This window comes from Schistocerca gregaria, unplaced genomic scaffold, assembly GCF_023897955.1.
Source record: "Schistocerca gregaria isolate iqSchGreg1 unplaced genomic scaffold, iqSchGreg1.2 ptg000395l, whole genome shotgun sequence".
NCBI lineage: Eukaryota > Metazoa > Arthropoda > Insecta > Orthoptera > Acrididae > Schistocerca > Schistocerca gregaria.
The window spans coordinates 228419-253921 of record NW_026061834.1 but is presented as its reverse complement, the minus strand read 5'-3'; the positions used below and the strand labels follow the sequence as shown (position 1 = coordinate 253921).

Sequence of the window (25503 nt, the reverse complement as noted above, 5' to 3'; positions counted from 1 at the left end):
CTAATGTGCTGGCAATGGAAACACTACAGAAAAGAGTTAGGCCACGCAGCTTTCTGCCATTGGATTGCTTCTAAAGTTGGACTTTCACTTGTCGGAAGACGCTATTGCCACCGGCAGTCGTGGCCGAGTGGTTAAGGCGTCTGACTTGAAATCAGATTCCCTCTGGGAGCGTAGGTTCGAGTCCTACCGACTGCGAAAATTTTCTCTCTCTCAGAAGATGGACGTTCAGCTGCATCCTAGCAGTTGCGTCTCTACTAAACACGTGGGTCTCCAGCAATGTGCAGTGTTCTTTGGTGCAGCGCTACAGTCGCTCCCAGAAGCCACAGCTCATCTCCTCGTCTCACTGCCGTCCACCAAGTGTCAGTGCAAGTGTCGCCTCTCTGGGCAGTGCAGATGTGTCCATTTTAGCTTGCAGACGGTGACGTGTAGCAATTTATGAGCTAACGCAAGTCAAATGTTTTAGCGTGTGTTTCTGCTAGATACTGGCTCTCACATAGTGGAGAGACTCACTCCTTCTTGTGTCTCGTTCTCTGCACACGAGTTGCACGTGGCATCGATATAGCAAAGGTTTTCTAGCGCCAGCGAAGTCGATATTACATGAATCGAGTCGACATGTTTGCTTCTTACGATGATGGAATCAGAAGAAATGTGTGTGGTACTTCACTGCATCTGCTGCTCGCCTTTCAGCCTCCCTGTGTCTTATCAGACGAAGATGACTGTGAAATTGGCGGCGATTCAGAAGTTTAACGAAGACGCGCAATTGTGCAGACATAGGTGTGAGCCGAAATAGCTCAGTTGGGAGAGCGTTAGACTGAAGATCTAAAGGTCCCTGGTTCGATCCCGGTTTTCGGCAAGTGTTTGTTTTGAAGCTGATGCCAATGGAATTGCTCCGAGTCTGTGATGATGTAAGTACAGCCGAGAACAAAAATGACTCTGTCCTGTAACTGTTCAGGTTGTCTAGTGCTTGCCGTAAGAGGAACACAGTAGGCAACTCCCTGAGAAGTAAGAAAATACGAAAAGTCCTACCGACTGCGTTCCCTTTTTTGTGTCAGGAGGTAAAGAACGTCTCCAACGGAACCGTGAAATGAGCGAAAACGTGGGAAGCATTGCATTCGAAATACTTGTGAATTTTCCAATTGCCCAGTGAGTGTCGACAAAACACGTAACTCCTCTACTCCAACGTATGAGACCTAACGACTGCTGCGGTTTGTTTTTGCATCGTGTGTCAGCATTCTTAGATAGTCTGCTACGAGCTTAGCGCGACACGTTTGTAGACAGCATTCAGGCGACGTTTAATTAGTAACAGCTCGATGCAGCGATAGCACAACTGTGAAGGACATGAGTCAATGTATAGCTGTGCATCGTGGGATGATCTCTAACGTCATGTGAGCCCGGATAGCTCAGTCGGTAGAGCATTAGGCTTTTAACCTAAGGGTCCAGGGTTCAAGTCCCTGTTCGGGCGGAGATTTTAATACTTTGGTAGCGATTCCTCTGGTAGCGGTGGAAACACTACGGAAAAGAATGCAGCTACGCCGTTTTCTGACGCCACAGTGCTTTAAACCGTATCAGTTGCATGTTTCGGGAGAAAATCCCGAACTACGGCAGTCGTGGCCGAGTAGTTAAGGCGTCTGACTCGAAATCAGATTCCCTGTGGGAGCGTAGGTTCGAATCCTACCGGCTGCGTGCGATTTTGCATAAAGAGGAGCAAATATTTTCACACACGTGACGCCATCCTCAACAAGACGAAAATTTCCGTTTTACAGTACTGAGTGTCGCGGCGGCCGCTGCTTTCTGTGGCTACCGGTTCACCTCTCACTGACGCTGGGACTGCAGAAAGCCGTCGCAGGCCCACGAGTGCGCTGCCGTCATTTTCTCGCGTCGACGCCGAGTTCGTGAGTACACAGACGTGCTTGGAAGCGTTGGACAGAGCAAACATTCATTTCTCTCTTTTTTAAGAATCGCAATTCAGTCATTCGAGTGCGGCAAAAGCAATGGTGCAGCGTTTCTTTTCTTAAGATGTCGCAGCTACTTGCAAGTATGTCGACCACTTAAGACGACAGTAAACTAGCGTCAGCGGTGCGTCAGTGGGAAGTCGGTGAAGTCGCCATTGGAGCCACAAGCCAGTAATTACGTCATGCGAATCACTCGCACGCAACGCAGCTGTACGATAGCTCAGTCGGTAGAGCGTTTGATTTTCAACCAAAGGGTGTTGGGTTCAAGGCTATGTCTAGGCGAAAATTAATACAATTTCGTAACGGCTAATGTGCTGGCAATGGAAACACTACAGAAAAGAGTTAGGCCACGCAGCTTTCTGCCATTGGATTGCTTCTAAAGTTGGACTTTCACTTGTCGGAAGACGCTTTTGCCACCGGCAGTCGTGGCCGAGTGGTTAAGGCGTCTGACTTGAAATCAGATTCCCTCTGGGAGCGTAGGTTCGAGTCCTGCCCACTGCGAAAATTTTCTCGCTCTCAGAAGATGGACGTTCAGCTGCATCCTAGCAGTTGCGTCTCTACTAAACACGTGGGTCTCCAGCAATGTGCAGTGTTCTTTGGTGCAGCGCTACAGTCGCTCCCAGAAGCCACAGCTCATCTCCTCGTCTCACTGCCGTCCACCAAGTGTCAGTGCAAGTGTCGCCTCTCTGGGCAGTGCAGATGTGTCCATTTTAGCTTGCAGACGGTGACGTGTAGCAATTTATGAGCTAACGCAAGTCAAATGTTTTAGCGTGTGTTTCTGCTAGATACTGGCTCTCACATAGTGGAGAGACTCACTCCTTCTTGTGTCTCGTTCTCTGCACACGAGTTGCACGTGGCATCGATATAGCAAAGGTTTTCTAGCGCCAGCGAAGTCGATATTACATGAATCGAGTCGACATGTTTGCTTCTTACGATGATGGAATCAGAAGAAATGTGTGTGGTACTTCACTGCATCTGCTGCTCGCCTTTCAGCCTCCCTGTGTCTTATCAGACGAAGATGACTGTGAAATTGGCGGCGATTCAGAAGTTTAACGAAGACGCGCAAGTGTGCAAACATAGGTGTGAGCCGAAATAGCTCAGTTGGGAGAGCGTTAGACTGAAGATCTAAAGGTCCCTGGTTCGATCCCGGGTTTCGGCAAGTGTTTGTTTTGAAGCTGATGCCAATGGAATTGCTCCGAGTCTGTGATGATGTAAGTACAGCCGAGAACAAAAATGACTCTGTCCTGTAACTGTTCAGGTTGTCTAGTGCTTGCCGTAAGAGGAACACAGTAGGCAACTCCCTGAGAAGTAAGAAAATACGAAAAGTCCTACCGACTGCGTTCCCTTTTTTGTGTCAGGAGGTAAAGAACGTCTCCAACGGAACCGTGAAATGAGCGAAAACGTGGGAAGCATTGCATTCGAAATACTTGTGAATTTTCCAATTGCCCAGTGAGTGTCGACAAAACACGTAACTCCTCTACTCCAACGTATGAGACCTAACGACTGCTGCGGTTTGTTTTTGCATCGTGTGTCAGCATTCTTAGATAGTCTGCTACGAGCTTAGCGCGACACGTTTGTAGACAGCATTCAGGCGACGTTTAATTAGTAACAGCTCGATGCAGCGATAGCACAACTGTGAAGGACATGAGTCAATGTATAGCTGTGCATCGTGGGATGATCTCTAACGTCATGTGAGCCCGGATAGCTCAGTCGGTAGAGCATTAGGCTTTTAACCTAAGGGTCCAGGGTTCAAGTCCCTGTTCGGGCGGAGATTTTAATACTTTGGTAGCGATTCCTCTGGTAGCGGTGGAAACACTACGGAAAAGAATGCAGCTACGCCGTTTTCTGACGCCACAGTGCTTTAAACCGTATCAGTTGCATGTTTCGGGAGAAAATCCCGAACTACGGCAGTCGTGGCCGAGTAGTTAAGGCGTCTGACTCGAAATCAGATTCCCTGTGGGAGCGTAGGTTCGAATCCTACCGGCTGCGTGCGATTTTGCATAAAGAGGAGCAAATATTTTCACACACGTGACGCCATCCTCAACAAGACGAAAATTTCCGTTTTACAGTACTGAGTGTCGCGGCGGCCGCTGCTTTCTGTGGCTACCGGTTCACCTCTCACTGACGCTGGGACTGCAGAAAGCCGTCGCAGGCCCACGAGTGCGCTGCCGTCATTTTCTCGCGTCGACGCCGAGTTCGTGAGTACACAGACGTGCTTGGAAGCGTTGGACAGAGCAAACATTCATTTCTCTCTTTTTTAAGAATCGCAATTCAGTCATTCGAGTGCGGCAAAAGCAATGGTGCAGCGTTTCTTTTCTTAAGATGTCGCAGCTACTTGCAAGTATGTCGACCACTTAAGACGACAGTAAACTAGCGTCAGCGGTGCGTCAGTGGGAAGTCGGTGAAGTCGCCATTGGAGCCACAAGCCAGTAATTACGTCATGCGAATCACTCGCACGCAACGCAGCTGTACGATAGCTCAGTCGGTAGAGCGTTTGATTTTCAACCAAAGGGTGTTGGGTTCAAGGCCATGTCTAGGCGAAAATTAATACAATTTCGTAACGGCTAATGTGCTGGCAATGGAAACACTACAGAAAAGAGTTAGGCCACGCAGCTTTCTGCCATTGGATTGCTTCTAAAGTTGGACTTTCACTTGTCGGAAGACGCTATTGCCACCGGCAGTCGTGGCCGAGTGGTTAAGGCGTCTGACTTGAAATCAGATTCCTTCTGGGAGCGTAGGTTCGAGTCCTGCCGACTGCGAAAATTTTCTCGCTCTCAGAAGATGGACGTTCAGCTGCATCCTAGCAGTTGCGTCTCTACTAAACACGTGGGTCTCCAGCAATGTGCAGTGTTCTTTGGTGCAGCGCTACAGTCGCTCCCAGAAGCCACAGCTCATCTCCTCGTCTCACTGCCGTCCACCAAGTGTCAGTGCAAGTGTCGCCTCTCTGGGCAGTGCAGATGTGTCCATTTTAGCTTGCAGACGGTGACGTGTAGCAATTTATGAGCTAACGCAAGTCAAATGTTTTAGCGTGTGTTTCTGCTAGATACTGGCTCTCACATAGTGGAGAGACTCACTCCTTCTTGTGTCTCGTTCTCTGCACACGAGTTGCACGTGGCATCGATATAGCAAAGGTTTTCTAGCGCCAGCGAAGTCGATATTACATGAATCGAGTCGACATGTTTGCTTCTTACGATGATGGAATCAGAAGAAATGTGTGTGGTACTTCACTGCATCTGCTGCTCGCCTTTCAGCCTCCCTGTGTCTTATCAGACGAAGATGACTGTGAAATTGGCGGCGATTCAGAAGTTTAACGAAGACGCGCAATTGTGCAGACATAGGTGTGAGCCGAAATAGCTCAGTTGGGAGAGCGTTAGACTGAAGATCTAAAGGTCCCTGGTTCGATCCCGGGTTTCGGCAAGTGTTTGTTTTGAAGCTGATGCCAATGGAATTGCTCCGAGTCTGTGATGATGTAAGTACAGCCGAGAACAAAAATGACTCTGTCCTGTAACTGTTCAGGTTGTCTAGTGCTTGCCGTAAGAGGAACACAGTAGGCAACTCCCTGAGTAGTAAGAAAATACGAAAAGTCCTACCGACTGCGTTCCCTTTTTTGTGTCAGGAGGTAAAGAACGTCTCCAACGGAACCGTGAAATGAGCGAAAACGTGGGAAGCATTGCATTCGAAATACTTGTGAATTTTCCAATTGCCCAGTGAGTGTCGACAAAACACGTAACTCCTCTACTCCAACGTATGAGACCTAACGACTGCTGCGGTTTGTTTTTGCATCGTGTGTCAGCATTCTTAGATAGTCTGCTACGAGCTTAGCGCGACACGTTTGTAGACAGCATTCAGGCGACGTTTAATTAGTAACAGCTCGATGCAGCGATAGCACAACTGTGAAGGACATGAGTCAATGTATAGCTGTGCATCGTGGGATGATCTCTAACGTCATGTGAGCCCGGATAGCTCAGTCGGTAGAGCATTAGGCTTTTAACCTAAGGGTCCAGGGTTCAAGTCCCTGTTCGGGCGGAGATTTTAATACTTTGGTAGCGATTCCTCTGGTAGCGGTGGAAACACTACGGAAAAGAATGCAGCTACGCCGTTTTCTGACGCCACAGTGCTTTAAACCGTATCAGTTGCATGTTTCGGGAGAAAATCCCGAACTACGGCAGTCGTGGCCGAGTAGTTAAGGCGTCTGACTCGAAATCAGATTCCCTGTGGGAGCGTAGGTTCGAATCCTACCGGCTGCGTGCGATTTTGCATAAAGAGGAGCAAATATTTTCACACACGTGACGCCATCCTCAACAAGACGAAAATTTCCGTTTTACAGTACTGAGTGTCGCGGCGGCCGCTGCTTTCTGTGGCTACCGGTTCACCTCTCACTGACGCTGGGACTGCAGAAAGCCGTCGCAGGCCCACGAGTGCGCTGCCGTCATTTTCTCGCGTCGACGCCGAGTTCGTGAGTACACAGACGTGCTTGGAAGCGTTGGACAGAGCAAACATTCATTTCTCTCTTTTTTAAGAATCGCAATTCAGTCATTCGAGTGCGGCAAAAGCAATGGTGCAGCGTTTCTTTTCTTAAGATGTCGCAGCTACTTGCAAGTATGTCGACCACTTAAGACGACAGTAAACTAGCGTCAGCGGTGCGTCAGTGGGAAGTCGGTGAAGTCGCCATTGGAGCCACAAGCCAGTAATTACGTCATGCGAATCACTCGCACGCAACGCAGCTGTACGATAGCTCAGTCGGTAGAGCGTTTGATTTTCAACCAAAGGGTGTTGGGTTCAAGGCCATGTCTAGGCGAAAATTAATACAATTTCGTAACGGCTAATGTGCTGGCAATGGAAACACTACAGAAAAGAGTTAGGCCACGCAGCTTTCTGCCATTGGATTGCTTCTAAAGTTGGACTTTCACTTGTCGGAAGACGCTATTGCCACCGGCAGTCGTGGCCGAGTGGTTAAGGCGTCTGACTTGAAATCAGATTCCCTCTGGGAGCGTAGGTTCGAGTCCTGCCGACTGCGAAAATTTTCTCTCTCTCAGAAGATGGACGTTCAGCTGCATCCTAGCAGTTGCGTCTCTACTAAACACGTGGGTCTCCAGCAATGTGCAGTGTTCTTTGGTGCAGCGCTACAGTCGCTCCCAGAAGCCACAGCTCATCTCCTCGTCTCACTGCCGTCCACCAAGTGTCAGTGCAAGTGTCGCCTCTCTGGGCAGTGCAGATGTGTCCATTTTAGCTTGCAGACGGTGACGTGTAGCAATTTATGAGCTAACGCAAGTCAAATGTTTTAGCGTGTGTTTCTGCTAGATACTGGCTCTCACATAGTGGAGAGACTCACTCCTTCTTGTGCCTCGTTCTCTGCACACGAGTTGCACGTGGCATCGATATAGCAAAGGTTTTCTAGCGCCAGCGAAGTCGATATTACATGAATCGAGTCGACATGTTTGCTTCTTACGATGATGGAATCAGAAGAAATGTGTGTGGTACTTCACTGCATCTGCTGCTCGCCTTTCAGCCTCCCTGTGTCTTATCAGACGAAGATGACTGTGAAATTGGCGGCGATTCAGAAGTTTAACGAAGACGCGCAAGTGTGCAGACATAGGTGTGAGCCGAAATAGCTCAGTTGGGAGAGCGTTAGACTAAAGATCTGAAGGTCCCTGGTTCGATCCCGGGTTTCGGTAAGTGTTTGTTTTGAAGCTGATGCCAATGGAATTGCTCCGAGTCTGTGATGATGTAAGTACAGCCGAGAACAAAAATGACTCTGTCCTGTAACTGTTCAGGTTGTCTAGTGCTTGCCGTAAGAGGAACACAGTAGGCAACTCCCTGAGAAGTAAGAAAATACGAAAAGTCCTACCGACTGCGTTCCCTTTTTTGTGTCAGGAGGTAAAGAACGTCTCCAACGGAACCGTGAAATGAGCGAAAACGTGGGAAGCATTGCATTCGAAATACTTGTGAATTTTCCAATGGCCCAGTGAGTGTCGACAAAACACGTAACTCCTCTACTCCAACGTATGAGACCTAACGACTGCTGCGGTTTGTTTTTGCATCGTGTGTCAGCATTCTTAGATAGTCTGCTACGAGCTTAGCGCGACACGTTTGTAGACAGCATTCAGACGACGTTTAATTAGTAACAGCTCGATGCAGCGATAGCACAACTGTGAAGGACATGAGTCAATGTATAGCTGTGCATCGTGGGACGATCTCTAACGTCATGTGAGCCCGGATAGCTCAGTCGGTAGAGCATTAGGCTTTTAACCTAAGGGTCCAGGGTTCAAGTCCCTGTTCGGGCGGAGATTTTAATACTTTGGTAGCGATTCCTCTGGTAGCGGTGGAAACACTACGGAAAAGAATGCAGCTACGCCGTTTTCTGACGCCACAGTGCTTTAAACCGTATCAGTTGCATGTTTCGGGAGAAAATCCCGAACTACGGCAGTCGTGGCCGAGTAGTTAAGGCATCTGACTCGAAATCAGATTCCCTGTGGGAGCGTAGGTTCGAATCCTGCCGACTGCGTGCGATTTTGCATAAAGAGGAGCAAATATTTTCACACACGTGACGCCATCCTCAACAAGACGAAAATTTCCGTTTTACAGTACTGAGTGTCGCGGCGGCCGCTGCTTTCTGTGGCTACCGGTTCACCTCTCACTGACGCTGGGACTGCAGAAAGCCGTCGCAGGCCCACGAGTGCGCTGCCGTCATTTTCTCGCGTCGACGCCGAGTTCGTGAGTACACAGACGTGCTTGGAAGCGTTGGACAGAGCAAACATTCATTTCTCTCTTTTTTAAGAATCGCAATTCAGTCATTCGAGTGCGGCAAAAGCAATGGTGCAGCGTTTCTTTTCTTAAGATGTCGCAGCTACTTGCAAGTATGTCGACCACTTAAGACGACAGTAAACTAGCGTCAGCGGTGCGTCAGTGGGAAGTCGGTGAAGTCGCCATTGGAGCCACAAGCCAGTAATTACGTCATGCGAATCACTCGCACGCAACGCAGCTGTACGATAGCTCAGTCGGTAGAGCGTTTGATTTTCAACCAAAGGGTGTTGGGTTCAAGGCCATGTCTAGGCGAAAATTAATACAATTTCGTAACGGCTAATGTGCTGGCAATGGAAACACTACAGAAAAGAGTTAGGCCACGCAGCTTTCTGCCATTGGATTGCTTCTAAAGTTGGACTTTCACTTGTCGGAAGACGCTATTGCCACCGGCAGTCGTGGCCGAGTGGTTAAGGCGTCTGACTTGAAATCAGATTCCCTCTGGGAGCGTAGGTTCGAGTCCTGCTGACTGCGAAAATTTTCTCGCTCTCAGAAGATGGACGTTCAGCTGCATCCTAGCAGTTGCGTCTCTGCTAAACACGTGGGTCTCCAGCAATGTGCAGTGTTCTTTGGTGCAGCGCTACAGTCGCTCCCAGAAGCCACAGCTTATCTCCTCGTCTCACTGCCGTCCACCAAGTGTCAGTGCAAGTGTCGCCTCTCTGGGCAGTGCAGATGTGTCCATTTTAGCTTGCAGACGGTGACGTGTAGCAATTTATGAGCTAACGCAAGTCAAATGTTTTAGCGTGTGTTTCTGCTAGATACTGGCTCTCACATAGTGGAGAGACTCACTCCTTCTTGTGCCTCGTTCTCTGCACACGAGTTGCACGTGGCATCGATATAGCAAAGGTTTTCTAGCGCCAGCGAAGTCGATATTACATGAATCGAGTCGACATGTTTGCTTCTTACGATGATGGAATCAGAAGAAATGTGTGTGGTACTTCACTGCATCTGCTGCTCGCCTTTCAGCGTTCCTGTGTCTTATCAGACGAAGATGACTGTGAAATTGGCGGCGATTCAGAAGTTTAACGAAGACGCGCAAGTGTGCAGACATAGGTGTGAGCCGAAATAGCTCAGTTGGGAGAGCGTTAGACTAAAGATCTGAAGGTCCCTGGTTCGATCCCGGGTTTCGGTAAGTGTTTGTTTTGAAGCTGATGCCAATGGAATTGCTCCGAGTCTGTGATGATGTAAGTACAGCCGAGAACAAAAATGACTCTGTCCTGTAACTGTTCAGGTTGTCTAGTGCTTGCCGTAAGAGGAACACAGTAGGCAACTCCCTGAGAAGTAAGAAAATACGAAAAGTCCTACCGACTGCGTTCCCTTTTTTGTGTCAGGAGGTAAAGAACGTCTCCAACGGAACCGTGAAATGAGCGAAAACGTGGGGAGCATTGCATTCGAAATACTTGCGAATTTTCCAATGGCCCAGTGAGTGTCGACAAAACACGTAACTCCTCTACACCAACGTATGAGACCTAACGACTGCTGCGGTTTGTTTTTGCATCGTGTGTCAGCATTCTTAGATAGTCTGCTACGAGCTTAGCGCGACACGTTTGTAGACAGCATTCAGGCGACGTTTAATTAGTAACAGCTCGATGCAGCGATAGCACAACTGTGAAGGACATGAGTCAATGTATAGCTGTGCATCGTGGGATGATCTCTAACGTCATGTGAGCCCGGATAGCTCAGTCGGTAGAGCATTAGGCTTTTAACCTAAGGTTCCAGGGTTCAAGTCCCTGTTCGGGCGGAGATTTTAATACTTTGGTAGCGATTCCTCTGGTAGCGGTGGAAACACTACGGAAAAGAATGCAGCTACGCCGTTTTCTGACGCCACAGTGCTTTAAACCGTATCAGTTGCATGTTTCGGGAGAAAATCCCGAACTACGGCAGTCGTGGCCGAGTAGTTAAGGCATCTGACTCGAAATCAGATTCCCTGTGGGAGCGTAGGTTCGAATCCTGCCGGCTGCGTGCGATTTTGCATAAAGAGGAGCAAATATTTTCACACACGTGACGCCATCCTCAACAAGACGAAAATTTCCGTTTTACAGTACTGAGTGTCGCGGCGGCCGCTGCTTTCTGTGGCTACCGGTTCACCTCTCACTGACGCTGGGACTACAGAAAGCCGTCGCAGGCCCACGAGTGCGCTGCCGTCATTTTCTCGCGTCGACGCCGAGTTCGTGAGTACACAGACGTGCTTGGAAGCGTTGGACAGAGCAAACATTCATTTCTCTCTTTTTTAAGAATCGCAATTCAGTCATTCGAGTGCGGCAAAAGCAATGGTGCAGCGTTTCTTTTCTTAAGATGTCGCAGCTACTTGCAAGTATGTCGACCACTTAAGACGACAGTAAACTAGCGTCAGCGGTGCGTCAGTGGGAAGTCGGTGAAGTCGCCATTGGAGCCACAAGCCAGTAATTACGTCATGCGAATCACTCGCACGCAACGCAGCTGTACGATAGCTCAGTCGGTAGAGCGTTTGATTTTCAACCAAAGGGTGTTGGGTTCAAGGCCATGTCTAGGCGAAAATTAATACAATTTCGTAACGGCTAATGTGCTGGCAATGGAAACACTACAGAAAAGAGTTAGGCCACGCAGCTTTCTGCCATTGGATTGCTTCTAAAGTTGGACTTTCACTTGTCGGAAGACGCTATTGCCACCGGCAGTCGTGGCCGAGTGGTTAAGGCGTCTGACTTGAAATCAGATTCCCTCTGGGAGCGTAGGTTCGAGTCCTGCCGACTGCGAAAATCTTCTCGCTCTCAGAAGATGGACGTTCAGCTGCATCCTAGCAGTTGCGTCTCTACTAAACACGTGGGTCTCCAGCAATGTGCAGTGTTCTTTGGTGCAGCGCTACAGTCGCTCCCAGAAGCCACAGCTCGTCTCCTCGTCTCACTGCCGTCCACCAAGTGTCAGTGCAAGTGTCGCCTCTCTGGGCAGTGCAGATGTGTCCATTTTAGCTTGCAGACGGTGACGTGTAGCAATTTATGAGCTAACGCAAGTCAAATGTTTTAGCGTGTGTTTCTGCTAGATACTGGCTCTCACATAGTGGAGAGACTCACTCCTTCTTGTGTCTCGTTCTCTGCACACGAGTTGCACGTGGCATCGATATAGCAAAGGTTTTCTAGCGCCAGCGAAGTCGATATTACATGAATCGAGTCGACATGTTTGCTTCTTACGATGATGGAATCAGAAGAAATGTGTGTGGTACTTCACTGCATCTGCTGCTCGCCTTTCAGCCTCCCTGTGTCTTATCAGACGAAGATGACTGTGAAATTGGCGGCGATTCAGAAGTTTAACGAAGACGCGCAAGTGTGCAGACATAGGTGTGGGCCGAAATGGCTCAGTTGGGAGAGCGTTAGACTGAAGATCTAAAGGTCCCTGGTTCGATCACGGGTTTCGGCAAGTGTTTGTTTTGAAGCTGATGCCAATGGAATTGCTCCGAGTCTGTGATGATGTAAGTACAGCCGAGAACAAAAATGACTCTGTCCTGTAACTGTTCAGGTTGTCTAGTGCTTGCCGTAAGAGGAACACAGTAGGCAACTCCCTGAGAAGTAAGAAAATACGAAAAGTCCTACCGACTGCGTTCCCTTTTTTGTGTCAGGAGGTAAAGAACGTCTCCAACGGAACCGTGAAATGAGCGAAAACGTGGGAAGCATTGCATTCGAAATACTTGTGAATTTTCCAATTGCCCAGTGAGTGTCGACAAAAAACGTAACTCCTCTACTCCAACGTATGAGACCTAACGACTGCTGCGGTTTGTTTTTGCATCGTGTGTCAGCATTCTTAGATAGTCTGCTACGAGCTTAGCGCGACACGTTTGTAGACAGCATTCAGGCGACGTTTAATTAGTAACAGCTCGATGCAGCGATAGCACAACTGTGAAGGACATGAGTCAATGTATAGCTGTGCATCGTGGGATGATCTCTAACGTCATGTGAGCCCGGATAGCTCAGTCGGTAGAGCATAAGGCTTTTAACCTAAGGGTCCAGGATTCAAGTCCCTGTTCGGGCGGAGATTTTAATACTTTGGTAGCGATTCCTCTGGTAGCGGTGGAAACACTACGGAAAAGAATGCAGCTACGCCGTTTTCTGACGCCACAGTGCTTTAAACCGTATCAGTTGCATGGTGCGGGAGAAAGTCCCAAACTACGGCACTCGTGGCCGAGTAGTTAAGGCGTCTGCCTCGAAATCAGATTCCCTGTGGTAGCGTAGGTTCGAATCCTACCGGCTGCGTGTGATTTTGCATAAAGAGGAGCAAATATTTTCACACACGTGACGCCATCCTCAACAAGACGAAAATTTCCGTTTTACAGTACTGAGTGTCGCGGCGGCCGCTGCTTTCTGTGGCTACCGGTTCACCTCTCACTGACGCTGGGACTGCAGAAAGCCGTCGCAGGCCCACGAGTGCGCTGCCGTCATTTTCTCGCGTCGACGCCGAGTTCGTGAGTACACAGACGTGCTTGGAAGCGTTGGACAGAGCAAACATTCATTTCTCTCTTTTTTAAGAATCGCAATTCAGTCATTCGAGTGCGGCAAAAGCAATGGTGCAGCGTTTCTTTTCTTAAGATGTCGCAGCTACTTGCAAGTATGTCGACCACTTAAGACGACAGTAAACTAGCGTCAGCGGTGCGTCAGTGGGAAGTCGGTGAAGTCGCCATTGGAGCCACAAGCCAGTAATTACGTCATGCGAATCACTCGCACGCAACGCAGCTGTACGATAGCTCAGTCGGTAGAGCGTTTGATTTTCAACCAAAGGGTGTTGGGTTCAAGGCCATGTCTAGGCGAAAATTAATACAATTTCGTAACGGCTAATGTGCTGGCAATGGAAACACTACAGAAAAGAGTTAGGCCACGCAGCTTTCTGCCATTGGATTGCTTCTAAAGTTGGACTTTCACTTGTCGGAAGACGCTATTGCCACCGGCAGTCGTGGCCGAGTGGTTAAGGCGTCTGACTTGAAATCAGATTCCCTCTGGGAGCGTAGGTTCGAGTCGTGCCGACTGCGAAAATTTTCTCGCTCTCAGAAGATGGACGTTCAGCTGCATCCTAGCAGTTGCGTCTCTACTAAACACGTGGGTCTCCAGCAATGTGCAGTGTTCTTTGGTGCAGCGCTACAGTCGCTCCCAGAAGCCACAGCTCATCTCCTCGTCTCACTGCCGTCCACCAAGTGTCAGTGCAAGTGTCGCCTCTCTGGGCAGTGCAGATGTGTCCATTTTAGCTTGCAGACGGTGACGTGTAGCAATTTATGAGCTAACGCAAGTCAAATGTTTTAGCGTGTGTTTCTGCTAGATACTGGCTCTCACATAGTGGAGAGACTCACTCCTTCTTGTGTCTCGTTCTCTGCACACGAGTTGCACGTGGCATCGATATAGCAAAGGTTTTCTAGCGCCAGCGAAGTCGATATTACATGAATCGAATCGACATGTTTGCTTCTTATGATGATGGAATCAGAAGAAATGTGTGTGGTACTTCACTGCATCTGCTGCTCGCCTTTCAGCCTCCCTGTGTCTTATCAGACGAAGATGACTGTGAAATTGGCGGCGATTCAGAAGTTTAACGAAGACGCGCAAGTGTGCAATCATAGGTATGTGCGGAAATAGCTCAGTTGGGAGAGCGTTAGACTGAAGATCTAAAGGTCCCTGGTTCGATCCCGGGTTTCGGCAAGTGTTTGTTTTGAAGCTGATGCCAATGGAATTGCTCCGAGTCTGTGATGATGTAAGTACAGCCGAGAACAAAAATGACTCTGTCCTGTAACTGTTCAGGTTGTCTAGTGCTTGCCGTAAGAGGAACACAGTAGGCAACTCCCTGAGAAGTAAGAAAATACGAAAAGTCCTACCGACTGCGTTCCCTTTTTTGTGTCAGGAGGTAAAGAACGTCTCCAACGGAACCGTGAAATGAGCGAAAACGTGGGAAGCATTGCATTCGAAATACTTGTGAATTTTCCAATTGCCCAGTGAGTGTCGACAAAACACGTAACTCCTCTACTCCAACGTATGAGACCTAACGACTGCTGCGGTTTGTTTTTGCATCGCGTGTCAGCATTCTTAGATAGTCTGCTACGAGCTTAGCGCGACACGTTTGTAGACAGCATTCAGGCGACGTTTAATTAGTAACAGCTCGATGCAGCGATAGCACAACTGTGAAGGACATGAGTCAATGTATAGCTGTGCATCGTGGGATGATCTCTAACATCATGTGAGCCCGGATAGCTCAGTCGGTAGAGCATTAGGCTTTTAACCTAAGGGTCCAGGGTTCAAGTCCCTGTTCGGGCGGAGATTTTAATACTTTGGTAGCGATTCCTCTGGTAGCGGTGGAAACACTACGGAAAAGAATGCAGCTACGCCGTTTTCTGACGCCACAGTGCTTTAAACCGTATCAGTTGCATGTTTCGGGAGAAAATCCCGAACTACGGCAGTCGTGGCCGAGTAGTTAAGGCGTCTGACTCGAAATCAGATTCCCTGTGGGAGCGTAGGTTCGAATCCTACCGGCTGCGTGCGATTTTGCATAAAGAGGAGCAAATATTTTCACACACGTGACGCCATCCTCAACAAGACGAAAATTTCCGTTTTACAGTACTGAGTGTCGCGGCGGCCGCTGCTTTCTGTGGCTACCGGTTCACCTCTCACTGACGCTGGGACTGCAGAAAGCCGTCGCAGGCCCACGAGTGCGCTGCCGTCATTTTCTCGCGTCGACGCCGAGTTCGTGAGTACACAGACGTGCTTGGAAGCGTTGGACAGAGCAAACATTCATTTCTCTCTTTTTTAAGAATCGCAATTCAGTCATTCGAGTGCGGCAAAAGCAATGGTGCAGCGTTTCTTTTCTTAAGATGTCGCAGCTACTTGCAAGTATGTCGACCACTTAAGACGACAGTAAACTAGCGTCAGCGGTGCGTCAGTGGGAAGTCGGTGAAGTCGCCATTGGAGCCACAAGCCAGTAATTACGTCATGCGAATCACTCGCACGCAACGCAGCTGTACGATAGCTCAGTCGGTAGAGCGTTTGATTTTCAACCAAAGGGTGTTGGGTTCAAGGCCATGTCTAGGCGAAAATTAATACAATTTCGTAACGGCTAATGTGCTGGCAATGGAAACACTACAGAAAAGAGTTAGGCCACGCAGCTTTCTGCCATTGGATTGCTTCTAAAGTTGGACTTTCACTTGTCGGAAGACGCTATTGCCACCGGCAGTCGTGGCCGAGTGGTTAAGGCGTCTGACTTGAAATCAGATTCCCTCTGGGAGCGTAGGTTCGAGTCCTGCCGACTGCGAAAATTTTCTCGCTCTCAGAAGATGGACGTTCAGCTGCATCCTAGCAGTTGCGTCTCTACTAAACACGTGGGTCTCCAGCAATGTGCAGTGTTCTTTGGTGCAGCGCTACAGTCGCTCCCAGAAGCCACAGCTCATCTCCTCGTCTCACTGCCGTCCACCAAGTGTCAGTGCAAGTGTCGCCTCTCTGGGCAGTGCAGATGTGTCCATTTTAGCTTGCAGACGGTGACGTGTAGCAATTTATGAGCTAACGCAAGTCAAATGTTTTAGCGTGTGTTTCTGCTAGATACTGGCTCTCACATAGTGGAGAGACTCACTCCTTCTTGTGTCTCGTTCTCTGCACACGAGTTGCACGTGGCATCGATATAGCAAAGGTTTTCTAGCGCCAGCGAAGTCGATATTACATGAATCGAGTCGACATGTTTGCTTCTTACGATGATGGAATCAGAAGAAATGTGTGTGGTACTTCACTGCATCTGCTGCTCGCCTTTCAGCTTCCCTGTGTCTTATCAGACGAAGATGACTGTGAAATTGGCGGCGATTCAGAAGTTTAACGAAGACGCGCAATTGTGCAGACATAGGTGTGAGCCGAAATAGCTCAGTTGGGAGAGCGTTAGACTGAAGATCTAAAGGTCCCTGGTTCGATCCCGGGTTTTGGCAAGTGTTTGTTTTGAAGCTGATGCCAATGGAATTGCTCCGAGTCTGTGATGATGTAAGTACAGCCGAGAACAAAAATGACTCTGTCCTGTAACTGTTCAGGTTGTCTAGTGCTTGCCGTAAGAGGAACACAGTAGGCAACTCCCTGAGAAGTAAGAAAATACGAAAAGTCCTACCGACTGCGTTCCCTTTTTTGTGTCAGGAGGTAAAGAACGTCTCCAACGGAACCGTGAAATGAGCGAAAACGTGGGAAGCATTGCATTCGAAATACTTGTGAATTTTCCAATTGCCCAGTGAGTGTCGACAAAACACGTAACTCCTCTACTCCAACGTATGAGACCTAACGACTGCTGCGGTTTGTTTTTGCATCGTGTGTCAGCATTCTTAGATAGTCTGCTACGAGCTTAGCGCGACACGTTTGTAGACAGCATTCAGGCGACGTTTAATTAGTAACAGCTCGATGCAGCGATAGCACAACTGTGAAGGACATGAGTCAATGTATAGCTGTGCATCGTGGGATGATCTCTAACGTCATGTGAGCCCGGATAGCTCAGTCGGTAGAGCATTAGGCTTTTAACCTAAGGGTCCAGGGTTCAAGTCCCTGTTCGGGCGGAGATTTTAATACTTTGGTAGCGATTCTTCTGGTAGCGGTGGAAACACTACGGAAAAGAATGCAGCTACGCCGTTTTCTGACGCCACAGTGCTTTAAACCGTATCAGTTGCATGTTTCGGGAGAAAATCCCGAACTACGGCAGTCGTGGCCGAGTAGTTAAGGCGTCTGACTCGAAATCAGATTCCCTGTGGGAGCGTAGGTTCGAATCCTACCGGCTGCGTGCGATTTTGCATAAAGAGGAGCAAATATTTTCACACACGTGACGCCATCCTCAACAAGACGAAAATTTCCGTTTTACAGTACTGAGTGTCGCGGCGGCCGCTGCTTTCTGTGGCTACCGGTTCACCTCTCACTGACGCTGGGACTGCAGAAAGCCGTCGCAGGCCCACGAGTGCGCTGCCGTCATTTTCTCGCGTCGACGCCGAGTTCGTGAGTACACAGACGTGCTTGGAAGCGTTGGACAGAGCAAACATTCATTTCTCTCTTTTTTAAGAATCGCAATTCAGTCATTCGAGTGCGGCAAAAGCAATGGTGCAGCGTTTCTTTTCTTAAGATGTCGCAGCTACTTGCAAGTATGTCGACCACTTAAGACGACAGTAAACTAGCGTCAGCGGTGCGTCAGTGGGAAGTCGGTGAAGTCGCCATTGGAGCCACAAGCCAGTAATTACGTCATGCGAATCACTCGCACGCAACGCAGCTGTACGATAGCTCAGTCGGTAGAGCGTTTGATTTTCAACCAAAGGGTGTTGGGTTCAAGGCCATGTCTAGGCGAAAATTAATACAATTTCGTAACGGCTAATGTGCTGGCAATGGAAACACTACAGAAAAGAGTTAGGCCACGCAGCTTTCTGCCATTGGATTGCTTCTAAAGTTGGACTTTCACTTGTCGGAAGACGCTATTGCCACCGGCAGTCGTGGCCGAGTGGTTAAGGCGTCTGACTTGAAATCAGATTCCCTCTGGGAGCGTAGGTTCGAGTCCTGCCGACTGCGAAAATTTTCTCGCTCTCAGAAGATGGACGTTCAGCTGCATCCTAGCAGTTGCGTCTCTACTAAACACGTGGGTCTCCAGCAATGTGCAGTGTTCTTTGGTGCAGCGCTACAGTCGCTCCCAGAAGCCACAGCTCATCTCCTCGTCTCACGGCCGTCCACCAAGTGTCAGTGCAAGTGTCGCCTCTCTGGGCAGTGCAGATGTGTCCATTTTAGCTTGCAGACGGTGACGTGTAGCAATTTATGAGCTAACGCAAGTCAATTGTTTTAGCGTGTGTTTCTGCTAGATACTGGCTCTCACATAGTGGAGAGACTCACTCCTTCTTGTGTCTCGTTCTCTGCACACGAGTTGCACGTGGCATCGATATAGCAAAGGTTTTCTAGCGCCAGCGAAGTCGATATTACATGAATCGAGTCGACATGTTTGCTTCTTACGATGATGGAATCAGAAGAAATGTGTGTGGTACTTCACTGCATCTGCTGCTCGCCTTTCAGCCTCCCTGTGTCTTATCAGACGAAGATGACTGTGAAATTGGCGGCGATTCAGAAGTTTAACGAAGACGCGCAATTGTGCAGACATAGGTGTGAGCCGAAATAGCTCAGTTGGGAGAGCGTTAGACTGAAGATCTAAAGGTCCCTGGTTCGATCGCGGGTTTCGGCAAGTGTTTGTTTTGAAGCTGATGCCAATGGAATTGCTCCGAGTCTGTGATGATGTAAGTACAGCCGAGAACAAAAATGACTCTGTCCTGTAACTGTTCAGGTCGTCTAGTGCTTGCCGTAAGAGGAACACAGTAGGCAACTCCCTGAGAAGTAAGAAAATACGAAAAGTCCTACCGACTGCGTTCCCTTTTTTGTGTCAGGAGGTAAAGAACGTCTCCAACGGAACCGTGAAATGAGCGAAAACGTGGGAAGCATTGCATTCGAAATACTTGTGAATTTTCCAATTGCCCAGTGAGTGTCGACAAAACACGTAACTCCTCTACTCCAACGTATGAGACCTAACGACTGCTGCGGTTTGTTTTTGCATCGTGTGTCAGCATTCTTAGATAGTCTGCTACGAGCTTAGCGCGACACGTTTGTAGACAGCATTCAGGCGACGTTTAATTAGTAACAGCTCGATGCAGCGATAGCACAACTGTGAAGGACATGAGTCAATGTATAGCTGTGCATCGTGGGATGATCTCTAACGTCATGTGAGCCCGGATAGCTCAGTCGGTAGAGCATTAGGCTTTTAACCTAAGGGTCCAGGGTTCAAGTCCCTGTTCGGGCGGAGATTTTAATACTTTGGTAGCGATTCCTCTGGTAGCGGTGGAAACACTACGGAAAAGAATGCAGCTACGCCGTTTTCTGACGCCACAGTGCTTTAAACCGTATCAGTTGCATGTTTCGGGAGAAAATCCCGAACTACGGCAGTCGTGGCCGAGTAGTTAAGGCGTCTGACTCGAAATCAGATTCCCTGTGGGAGCGTAGGTTCGAATCCTACCGGCTGCGTGCGATTTTGCATAAAGAGGAGCAAATATTTTCACACACGTGACGCCATCCTCAACAAGACGAAAATTTCCGTTTTACAGTACTGAGTGTCGCGGCGGCCGCTGCTTTCTGTGGCTACCGGTTCACCTCTCACTGACGCTGGGACTGCAGAAAGCCGTCGCAGGCCCACGAGTGCGCTGCCGTCATTTTCTCGCGTCGACGCCGAGTTCGTGAGTACACAGACGTGCTTGGAAGCGTTGGACAGAGCAAACATTCATTTCTCTCTTTTTTAAGAATCGCAATTCAGTCATTCGAGTGCGGCAAAAGCAATGGTGCAGCGTTTCTTTTCTTAAGATGTCGCAGCTACTTGCAAGTATGTCGACCACTTAAGACGACAGTAAACTAGCGTCAGTGGTGCGTCAGTGGGAAGTCGGTGAAGTCGCCATTGGAGCCACAAGCCAGTAATTACGTCATGCGAATCACTCGCACGCAACGCAGCTGTACGATAGCTCAGTCGGTAGAGCGTTTGATTTTCAACCAAAGGGTGTTGGGTTCAAGGCCATGTCTAGGCGAAAATTAATACAATTTCGTAACGGCTAATGTGCTGGCAATGGAAACACTACAGAAAAGAGTTAGGCCACGCAGCTTTCTGCCATTGGATTGCTTCTAAAGTTGGACTTTCACTTGTCGGAAGACGCTATTGCCACCGGCAGTCGTGGCCGAGTGGTTAAGGCGTCTGACTTGAAATCAGATTCCCTCTGGGAGCGTAGGTTCGAGTCCTGCCGACTGCGAAAATCTTCTCGCTCTCAGAAGATGGACGTTCAGCTGCATCCTAGCAGTTGCGTCTCTACTAAACACGTGGGTCTCCAGCAATGTGCAGTGTTCTTTGGTGCAGCGCTACAGTCGCTCCCAGAAGCCACAGCTCGTCTCCTCGTCTCACTGCCGTCCACCAAGTGTCAGTGCAAGTGTCGCCTCTCTGGGCAGTGCAGATGTGTCCATTTTAGCTTGCAGACGGTGACGTGTAGCAATTTATGAGCTAACGCAAGTCAAATGTTTTAGCGTGTGTTTCTGCTAGATACTGGCTCTCACATAGTGGAGAGACTCACTCCTTCTTGTGTCTCGTTCTCTGCACACGAGTTGCACGTGGCATCGATATAGCAAAGGTTTTCTAGCGCCAGCGAAGTCGATATTACATGAATCGAGTCGACATGTTTGCTTCTTACGATGATGGAATCAGAAGAAATGTGTGTGGTACTTCACTGCATCTGCTGCTCGCCTTTCAGCCTCCCTGTGTCTTATCAGACGAAGATGACTGTGAAATTGGCGGCGATTCAGAAGTTTAACGAAGACGCGCAATTGTGCAGACATAGGTGTGAGCCGAAATAGCTCAGTTGGGAGAGCGTTGGACTGAAGATCTAAAGGTCCCTGGTTCGATCGCGGGTTTCGGCAAGTGTTTGTTTTGAAGCTGATGCCAATGGAATTGCTCCGAGTCTGTGATGATGTAAGTACAGCCGAGAACAAAAATGACTCTGTCCTGTAACTGTTCAGGTTGTCTAGTGCTTGCCGTAAGAGGAACACAGTAGGCAACTCCCTGAGAAGTAAGAAAATACGAAAAGTCCTACCGACTGCGTTCCCTTTTTTGTGTCAGGAGGTAAAGAACGTCTCCAACGGAACCGTGAAATGAGCGAAAACGTGGGAAGCATTGCATTCGAAATACTTGTGAATTTTCCAATTGCCCAGTGAGTGTCGACAAAACACGTAACTCCTCTACTCCAACGTATGAGACCTAACGACTGCTGCGGTTTGTTTTTGCATCGTGTGTCAGCATTCTTAGATAGTCTGCTACGAGCTTAGCGCGACACGTTTGTAGACAGCATTCAGGCGACGTTTAATTAGTAACAGCTCGATGCAGCGATAGCACAACTGTGAAGGACATGAGTCAATGTATAGCTGTGCATCGTGGGATGATCTCTAACGTCATGTGAGCCCGGATAGCTCAGTCGGTAGAGCATTAGGCTTTTAACCTAAGGGTCCAGGGTTCAAGTCCCTGTTCGGGCGGAGATTTTAATACTTTGGTAGCGATTCCTCTGGTAGCGGTGGAAACACTACGGAAAAGAATGCAGCTACGCCGTTTTCTGACGCCACAGTGCTTTAAACCGTATCAGTTGCATGTTTCGGGAGAAAATCCCGAACTACGGCAGTCGTGGCCGAGTAGTTAAGGCGTCTGACTCGAAATCAGATTCCCTGTGGGAGCGTAGGTTCGAATCCTACCGGCTGCGTGCGATTTTGCATAAAGAGGAGCAAATATTTTCACACACGTGACGCCATCCTCAACAAGACGAAAATTTCCGTTTTACAGTACTGAGTGTCGCGGCGGCCGCTGCTTTCTGTGGCTACCGGTTCACCTCTCACTGACGCTGGGACTGCAGAAAGCCGTCGCAGGCCCACGAGTGCGCTGCCGTCATTTTCTCGCGTCGACGCCGAGTTCGTGAGTACACAGACGTGCTTGGAAGCGTTGGACAGAGCAAACATTCATTTCTCTCTTTTTTAAGAATCGCAATTCAGTCATTCGAGTGCGGCAAAAGCAATGGTGCAGCGTTTCTTTTCTTAAGATGTCGCAGCTACTTGCAAGTATGTCGACCACTTAAGACGACAGTAAACTAGCGTCAGCGGTGCGTCAGTGGGAAGTCGGTGAAGTCGCCATTGGAGCCACAAGCCAGTAATTACGTCATGCGAATCACTCGCACGCAACGCAGCTGTACGATAGCTCAGTCGGTAGAGCGTTTGATTTTCAACCAAAGGGTGTTGGGTTCAAGGCCATGTCTAGGCGAAAATTAATACAATTTCGTAACGGCTAATGTGCTGGCAATGGAAACACTACAGAAAAGAGTTAGGCCACGCAGCTTTCTGCCATTCGATTGCTTCTAAAGTTGGACTTTCACTTGTCGGAAGACGCTTTTGCCACCGGCAGTCGTGGCCGAGTGGTTAAGGCGTCTGACTTGAAATCAGATTCCCTCTGGGAGCGTAGGTTCGAGTCCTGCCGACTGCGAAAATTTTCTCGCTCTCAGAAGATGGACATTCAGCTGCATCCTAGCAGTTGCGTCTCTACTAAACACGTGGGTCTCCAGCAATGTGCAGTGTTCTTTGGTGCAGCGCTACAGTCGCTCCCAGAAGCCACAGCTCATCTCCTCGTCTCACTGCCGTCCACCAAGTGTCAGTGCAAGTGTCGCCTCTCTGGGCAGTGCAGATGTGTCCATTTTAGCTTGCAGACGGTGACGTGTAGCAATTTATGAGCTAACGCAAGTCAAATGTTTTAGCGTGTGTTTCTGCTAGATACTGGCTCTCACATAGTGGAGAGACTCACTCCTTCTTGTGTCTCGTTCTCTGCACACGAGTTGCACGTGGCATCGATATAGCAAAGGTTTTCTAGCGCCAGCGAAGTCGATATTACATGAATCGAGTCGACATGTTTGCTTCTTACGATGATGGAATCAGAAGAAATGTGTGTGGTACTTCACTGCATCTGCTGCTCGCCTTCCAGCCTCCCTGTGTCTTATCAGACGAAGATGACTGTGAAATTGGCGGCGATTCAGAAGTTTAACGAAGACGCGCAATTGTGCAGACATAGGTGTGAGCCGAAATAGCTCAGCTGGGAGAGCGTTAGACTGAAGATCTCAAGGTCCCTGGTTCGATCGCGGGTTTCGGCAAGTGTTTGTTTTGAAGCTGATGCCAATGGAATTGCTCCGAGTCTGTGATGATGTAAGTACAGCCGAGAACAAAAATGACTCTGTCCTGTAACTGTTCAGGTTGTCTAGTGCTTGCCGTAAGAGGAACACAGTAGGCAACTCCCTGAGAAGTAAGAAAATACGAAAAGTCCTACCGACTGCGTTCCCTTTTTTGTGTCAGGAGGTAAAGAACGTCTCCAACGGAACCGTGAAATGAGCGAAAACGTGGGAAGCATTGCATTCGAAATACTTGTGAATTTTCCAATTGCCCAGTGAGTGTCGACAAAACACGTAACTCCTCTACTCCAACGTATGAGACCTAACGACTGCTGCGGTTTGTTTTTGCATCGTGTGTCAGCATTCTTAGATAGTCTGCTACGAGCTTAGCGCGACACGTTTGTAGACAGCATTCAGGCGACGTTTAATTAGTAACAGCTCGATGCAGCGATAGCACAACTGTGAAGGACATGAGTCAATGTATAGCTGTGCATCGTGGGATGATCTCTAACGTCATGTGAGCCCGGATAGCTCAGTCGGTAGAGCATTAGGCTTTTAACCTAAGGGTCCAGGGTTCAAGTCCCTGTTCGGGCGGAGATTTTAATACTTTGGTAGCGATTCCTCTGGTAGCGGTGGAAACACTACGGAAAAGAATGCAGCTACGCCGTTTTCTGACGCCACAGTGCTTTAAACCGTATCAGTTGCATGTTTCGGGAGAAAATCCCGAACTACGGCAGTCGTGGCCGAGTAGTTAAGGCGTCTGACTCGAAATCAGATTCCCTGTGGGAGCGTAGGTTCGAATCCTACCGGCTGCGTGCGATTTTGCATAAAGAGGAGCAAATATTTTCACACACGTGACGCCATCCTCAACAAGACGAAAATTTCCGTTTTACAGTACTGAGTGTCGCGGCGGCCGCTGCTTTCTGTGGCTACCGGTTCACCTCTCACTGACGCTGGGACTGCAGAAAGCCGTCGCAGGCCCACGAGTGCGCTGCCGTCATTTTCTCGCGTCGACGCCGAGTTCGTGAGTACACAGACGTGCTTGGAAGCGTTGGACAGAGCAAACATTCATTTCTCTCTTTTTTAAGAATCGCAATTCAGTCATTCGAGTGCGGCAAAAGCAATGGTGCAGCGTTTCTTTTCTTAAGATGTCGCAGCTACTTGCAAGTATGTCGACCACTTAAGACGACAGTAAACTAGCGTCAGCGGTGCGTCAGTGGGAAGTCGGTGAAGTCGCCATTGGAGCCACAAGCCAGTAATTACGTCATGCGAATCACTCGCACGCAACGCAGCTGTACGATAGCTCAGTCGGTAGAGCGTTTGATTTTCAACCAAAGGGTGTTGGGTTCAAGGCCATGTCTAGGCGAAAATTGATACAATTTCGTAACGGCTAATGTGCTGGCAATGGAAACACTACAGAAAAGAGTTAGGCCACGCAGCTTTCTGCCATTGGATTGCTTCTAAAGTTGGACTTTCACTTGTCGGAAGACGCTATTGCCACCGGCAGTCGTGGCCGAGTGGTTAAGGCGTCTGACTTGAAATCAGATTCCCTCTGGGAGCGTAGGTTCGAGTCCTGCCGACTGCGAAAATTTTCTCGCTCTCAGAAGATGGACGTTCAGCTGCATCCTAGCAGTTGCGTCTCTACTAAACACGTGGGTCTCCAGCAATGTGCAGTGTTCTTTGGTGCAGCGCTACAGTCGCTCCCAGAAGCCACAGCTCATCTCCTCGTCTCACTGCCGTCCACCAAGTGTCAGTGCAAGTGTCGCCTCTCTGGGCAGTGCAGATGTGTCCATTTTAGCTTGCAGACGGTGACGTGTAGCAATTTATGAGCTAACGCAAGTCAAATGTTTTAGCGTGTGTTTCTGCTAGATACTGGCTCTCACATAGTGGAGAGACTCACTCCTTCTTGTGTCTCGTTCTCTGCACACGAGTTGCACGTGGCATCGATATAGCAAAGGTTTTCTAGCGCCAGCGAAGTCGATATTACATGAATCGAGTCGACATGTTTGCTTCTTACGATGATGGAATCAGAAGAAATGTGTGTGGTACTTCACT

The 25503-nt window shown here is 48.9% G+C and overlaps 44 non-coding genes across 44 annotated transcripts; all 44 read left to right on the top strand.

The window, feature by feature from the left end:
• Positions 1 to 113: 113 nt before the first annotated feature.
• Trnas-uga (transfer RNA serine (anticodon UGA)) lies at positions 114 to 195 on the top strand. The gene has a single exon. It is a non-coding gene; the product is annotated as a tRNA-Ser (tRNA).
• Positions 196 to 780: 585 nt separating this feature from the next.
• Positions 781 to 853, top strand: Trnaf-gaa (transfer RNA phenylalanine (anticodon GAA)). The gene has a single exon. It is a non-coding gene; the product is annotated as a tRNA-Phe (tRNA).
• A 536-nt stretch (positions 854 to 1389) lies between these two features.
• Trnak-uuu (transfer RNA lysine (anticodon UUU)) lies at positions 1390 to 1462 on the top strand. The gene has a single exon. It is a non-coding gene; the product is annotated as a tRNA-Lys (tRNA).
• Positions 1463 to 1601: 139 nt separating this feature from the next.
• Positions 1602 to 1683, top strand: Trnas-cga (transfer RNA serine (anticodon CGA)). Its single transcript has one exon. It is a non-coding gene; the product is annotated as a tRNA-Ser (tRNA).
• Positions 1684 to 2371: 688 nt separating this feature from the next.
• On the top strand, positions 2372 to 2453 carry Trnas-uga (transfer RNA serine (anticodon UGA)). The gene has a single exon. It is a non-coding gene; the product is annotated as a tRNA-Ser (tRNA).
• Positions 2454 to 3038: 585 nt separating this feature from the next.
• Positions 3039 to 3111, top strand: Trnaf-gaa (transfer RNA phenylalanine (anticodon GAA)). The gene has a single exon. It is a non-coding gene; the product is annotated as a tRNA-Phe (tRNA).
• A 536-nt stretch (positions 3112 to 3647) lies between these two features.
• Positions 3648 to 3720, top strand: Trnak-uuu (transfer RNA lysine (anticodon UUU)). The gene has a single exon. It is a non-coding gene; the product is annotated as a tRNA-Lys (tRNA).
• A 139-nt stretch (positions 3721 to 3859) lies between these two features.
• Positions 3860 to 3941, top strand: Trnas-cga (transfer RNA serine (anticodon CGA)). The gene has a single exon. It is a non-coding gene; the product is annotated as a tRNA-Ser (tRNA).
• Positions 3942 to 4629: 688 nt separating this feature from the next.
• On the top strand, positions 4630 to 4711 carry Trnas-uga (transfer RNA serine (anticodon UGA)). The gene has a single exon. It is a non-coding gene; the product is annotated as a tRNA-Ser (tRNA).
• Positions 4712 to 5296: 585 nt separating this feature from the next.
• Trnaf-gaa (transfer RNA phenylalanine (anticodon GAA)) lies at positions 5297 to 5369 on the top strand. Its single transcript has one exon. It is a non-coding gene; the product is annotated as a tRNA-Phe (tRNA).
• A 536-nt stretch (positions 5370 to 5905) lies between these two features.
• Positions 5906 to 5978, top strand: Trnak-uuu (transfer RNA lysine (anticodon UUU)). Its single transcript has one exon. It is a non-coding gene; the product is annotated as a tRNA-Lys (tRNA).
• Positions 5979 to 6117: 139 nt separating this feature from the next.
• On the top strand, positions 6118 to 6199 carry Trnas-cga (transfer RNA serine (anticodon CGA)). The gene has a single exon. It is a non-coding gene; the product is annotated as a tRNA-Ser (tRNA).
• Positions 6200 to 6887: 688 nt separating this feature from the next.
• Positions 6888 to 6969, top strand: Trnas-uga (transfer RNA serine (anticodon UGA)). Its single transcript has one exon. It is a non-coding gene; the product is annotated as a tRNA-Ser (tRNA).
• Positions 6970 to 7554: 585 nt separating this feature from the next.
• Trnaf-aaa (transfer RNA phenylalanine (anticodon AAA)) lies at positions 7555 to 7627 on the top strand. Its single transcript has one exon. It is a non-coding gene; the product is annotated as a tRNA-Phe (tRNA).
• Positions 7628 to 8163: 536 nt separating this feature from the next.
• Trnak-uuu (transfer RNA lysine (anticodon UUU)) lies at positions 8164 to 8236 on the top strand. Its single transcript has one exon. It is a non-coding gene; the product is annotated as a tRNA-Lys (tRNA).
• Positions 8237 to 8375: 139 nt separating this feature from the next.
• Positions 8376 to 8457, top strand: Trnas-cga (transfer RNA serine (anticodon CGA)). The gene has a single exon. It is a non-coding gene; the product is annotated as a tRNA-Ser (tRNA).
• A 688-nt stretch (positions 8458 to 9145) lies between these two features.
• On the top strand, positions 9146 to 9227 carry Trnas-uga (transfer RNA serine (anticodon UGA)). Its single transcript has one exon. It is a non-coding gene; the product is annotated as a tRNA-Ser (tRNA).
• A 585-nt stretch (positions 9228 to 9812) lies between these two features.
• Trnaf-aaa (transfer RNA phenylalanine (anticodon AAA)) lies at positions 9813 to 9885 on the top strand. Its single transcript has one exon. It is a non-coding gene; the product is annotated as a tRNA-Phe (tRNA).
• A 536-nt stretch (positions 9886 to 10421) lies between these two features.
• On the top strand, positions 10422 to 10494 carry Trnak-uuu (transfer RNA lysine (anticodon UUU)). Its single transcript has one exon. It is a non-coding gene; the product is annotated as a tRNA-Lys (tRNA).
• Positions 10495 to 10633: 139 nt separating this feature from the next.
• On the top strand, positions 10634 to 10715 carry Trnas-cga (transfer RNA serine (anticodon CGA)). The gene has a single exon. It is a non-coding gene; the product is annotated as a tRNA-Ser (tRNA).
• A 688-nt stretch (positions 10716 to 11403) lies between these two features.
• Trnas-uga (transfer RNA serine (anticodon UGA)) lies at positions 11404 to 11485 on the top strand. Its single transcript has one exon. It is a non-coding gene; the product is annotated as a tRNA-Ser (tRNA).
• A 585-nt stretch (positions 11486 to 12070) lies between these two features.
• Positions 12071 to 12143, top strand: Trnaf-gaa (transfer RNA phenylalanine (anticodon GAA)). Its single transcript has one exon. It is a non-coding gene; the product is annotated as a tRNA-Phe (tRNA).
• A 536-nt stretch (positions 12144 to 12679) lies between these two features.
• Positions 12680 to 12752, top strand: Trnak-uuu (transfer RNA lysine (anticodon UUU)). The gene has a single exon. It is a non-coding gene; the product is annotated as a tRNA-Lys (tRNA).
• Positions 12753 to 13661: 909 nt separating this feature from the next.
• Trnas-uga (transfer RNA serine (anticodon UGA)) lies at positions 13662 to 13743 on the top strand. The gene has a single exon. It is a non-coding gene; the product is annotated as a tRNA-Ser (tRNA).
• Positions 13744 to 14328: 585 nt separating this feature from the next.
• On the top strand, positions 14329 to 14401 carry Trnaf-gaa (transfer RNA phenylalanine (anticodon GAA)). The gene has a single exon. It is a non-coding gene; the product is annotated as a tRNA-Phe (tRNA).
• Positions 14402 to 14937: 536 nt separating this feature from the next.
• On the top strand, positions 14938 to 15010 carry Trnak-uuu (transfer RNA lysine (anticodon UUU)). The gene has a single exon. It is a non-coding gene; the product is annotated as a tRNA-Lys (tRNA).
• A 139-nt stretch (positions 15011 to 15149) lies between these two features.
• On the top strand, positions 15150 to 15231 carry Trnas-cga (transfer RNA serine (anticodon CGA)). The gene has a single exon. It is a non-coding gene; the product is annotated as a tRNA-Ser (tRNA).
• Positions 15232 to 15919: 688 nt separating this feature from the next.
• Positions 15920 to 16001, top strand: Trnas-uga (transfer RNA serine (anticodon UGA)). Its single transcript has one exon. It is a non-coding gene; the product is annotated as a tRNA-Ser (tRNA).
• Positions 16002 to 16586: 585 nt separating this feature from the next.
• Positions 16587 to 16659, top strand: Trnaf-gaa (transfer RNA phenylalanine (anticodon GAA)). Its single transcript has one exon. It is a non-coding gene; the product is annotated as a tRNA-Phe (tRNA).
• A 536-nt stretch (positions 16660 to 17195) lies between these two features.
• Positions 17196 to 17268, top strand: Trnak-uuu (transfer RNA lysine (anticodon UUU)). Its single transcript has one exon. It is a non-coding gene; the product is annotated as a tRNA-Lys (tRNA).
• Positions 17269 to 17407: 139 nt separating this feature from the next.
• On the top strand, positions 17408 to 17489 carry Trnas-cga (transfer RNA serine (anticodon CGA)). The gene has a single exon. It is a non-coding gene; the product is annotated as a tRNA-Ser (tRNA).
• A 688-nt stretch (positions 17490 to 18177) lies between these two features.
• On the top strand, positions 18178 to 18259 carry Trnas-uga (transfer RNA serine (anticodon UGA)). Its single transcript has one exon. It is a non-coding gene; the product is annotated as a tRNA-Ser (tRNA).
• A 585-nt stretch (positions 18260 to 18844) lies between these two features.
• Trnaf-gaa (transfer RNA phenylalanine (anticodon GAA)) lies at positions 18845 to 18917 on the top strand. Its single transcript has one exon. It is a non-coding gene; the product is annotated as a tRNA-Phe (tRNA).
• A 536-nt stretch (positions 18918 to 19453) lies between these two features.
• On the top strand, positions 19454 to 19526 carry Trnak-uuu (transfer RNA lysine (anticodon UUU)). The gene has a single exon. It is a non-coding gene; the product is annotated as a tRNA-Lys (tRNA).
• Positions 19527 to 19665: 139 nt separating this feature from the next.
• Trnas-cga (transfer RNA serine (anticodon CGA)) lies at positions 19666 to 19747 on the top strand. Its single transcript has one exon. It is a non-coding gene; the product is annotated as a tRNA-Ser (tRNA).
• A 688-nt stretch (positions 19748 to 20435) lies between these two features.
• On the top strand, positions 20436 to 20517 carry Trnas-uga (transfer RNA serine (anticodon UGA)). The gene has a single exon. It is a non-coding gene; the product is annotated as a tRNA-Ser (tRNA).
• A 585-nt stretch (positions 20518 to 21102) lies between these two features.
• Trnaf-gaa (transfer RNA phenylalanine (anticodon GAA)) lies at positions 21103 to 21175 on the top strand. Its single transcript has one exon. It is a non-coding gene; the product is annotated as a tRNA-Phe (tRNA).
• A 536-nt stretch (positions 21176 to 21711) lies between these two features.
• Positions 21712 to 21784, top strand: Trnak-uuu (transfer RNA lysine (anticodon UUU)). Its single transcript has one exon. It is a non-coding gene; the product is annotated as a tRNA-Lys (tRNA).
• Positions 21785 to 21923: 139 nt separating this feature from the next.
• Trnas-cga (transfer RNA serine (anticodon CGA)) lies at positions 21924 to 22005 on the top strand. Its single transcript has one exon. It is a non-coding gene; the product is annotated as a tRNA-Ser (tRNA).
• Positions 22006 to 22693: 688 nt separating this feature from the next.
• Trnas-uga (transfer RNA serine (anticodon UGA)) lies at positions 22694 to 22775 on the top strand. Its single transcript has one exon. It is a non-coding gene; the product is annotated as a tRNA-Ser (tRNA).
• Positions 22776 to 23360: 585 nt separating this feature from the next.
• On the top strand, positions 23361 to 23433 carry Trnaf-gaa (transfer RNA phenylalanine (anticodon GAA)). Its single transcript has one exon. It is a non-coding gene; the product is annotated as a tRNA-Phe (tRNA).
• A 536-nt stretch (positions 23434 to 23969) lies between these two features.
• Positions 23970 to 24042, top strand: Trnak-uuu (transfer RNA lysine (anticodon UUU)). Its single transcript has one exon. It is a non-coding gene; the product is annotated as a tRNA-Lys (tRNA).
• A 139-nt stretch (positions 24043 to 24181) lies between these two features.
• Trnas-cga (transfer RNA serine (anticodon CGA)) lies at positions 24182 to 24263 on the top strand. The gene has a single exon. It is a non-coding gene; the product is annotated as a tRNA-Ser (tRNA).
• Positions 24264 to 24951: 688 nt separating this feature from the next.
• On the top strand, positions 24952 to 25033 carry Trnas-uga (transfer RNA serine (anticodon UGA)). Its single transcript has one exon. It is a non-coding gene; the product is annotated as a tRNA-Ser (tRNA).
• The last annotated feature ends 470 nt before the right edge of the window (positions 25034 to 25503 follow it).